Below are 1,170 nucleotides of genomic sequence, written 5' to 3' on the forward strand. Positions count from 1 at the left end.
CGTTGTTTGTTATGTGTCTCTGGTGAACGTGCTTTCTCCTTTGTGCTCACTGTGTCTCTCCTGGAGTGGCCCAGGGCTCAGGGTGAGCCGACGTTTGCTATAGGTGTTGGGCATCCAGAAGGTGCTGGCAGCATTCAGAGCAAGGAGGTGGGTGTGCGGGCCACTGCGGGGGCCTTGTCCCTGTTCACAGATGACAAAGGGGAGAAAAATATCTCTTTCTGCTTGACTTTTCTAATTAGAATGAGTTTGAAATTGGGAAGGCTGGGGTGATAAACTGGTACAAACCAGACCAGCCTCCGTGAAGAGATGATTGGAGAGAGGCTGCTATCCAAGGGAAGAAAGGGGAAGGTGTCAGAGACAGTGCCTCCCTGGGGCCCCGGGGGTCTGCCCTGTGGGCTCAGATCTGCTGCCCCTCATGTCCACAGCCCAGGGTCTGACCCGCTTTCGCCCGACGCGCAATGTCCTCTGCCTTCCACCCCTGCCAGACACCCCTCATGCAGACTTTGTACCTGCTGACCCTAAATGCCATTCATGTTCCTGTGACCTCAGCCTCCCTGACCAGGCGTTCAAGAGGTCTGTGTTATCCCCAGGAGCCTCCCGTATCTTATCCTGCCATTGGACCCCAAGTACCATTTATTCAGCATATTTGTGGACTGTTTTTGGCACCAGGCCACACACTTGGACCACACTAGGGCCACAGTGCTGGGCCACCTTCTGTTGGGGACAGCCCAGGCCTGACGCCCTCCTTGCCACCATGGCCCCCCCACCTCCCCTCTACGTGGGTGCCTTCCTTGCTCCTGTCAACTGGCTTTAAGACCAAATTATTCAGGAAGGGGAGGCGGTGGGGACCCCAGGCAGTGTGTGTTTGTGTGTCACACACGGTCCATTGGGTGGTTCGTGTCAGCACAGGGGCTGCTGCTGCATGCAGGAGCCGTACAGCATCCCAGACGGTCAGTTGAAGTTCTCACTGCCCCCAGCAGCCCCCAGCTGGTGGGAAACAAGGTTGCAAGGTAGTGCGATCTGCGCACACAAAGCAGTGTTTCACCCTTGTCAAGGGGCACGGTGGTAGCTGTCTTGCTGCTGAGGATGCTTGCTTTTTCTCCCTGTCTTTGTGGTAATAAGCCCTGATCCCCTGCCCACAGCTAGGCCTGGTTCAGGGATGGGCAGAGT

This window comes from Canis aureus, chromosome 21 (assembly GCF_053574225.1).
Source record: "Canis aureus isolate CA01 chromosome 21, VMU_Caureus_v.1.0, whole genome shotgun sequence".
In the NCBI taxonomy this organism is placed as follows: Eukaryota; Metazoa; Chordata; class Mammalia; order Carnivora; family Canidae; genus Canis; species Canis aureus.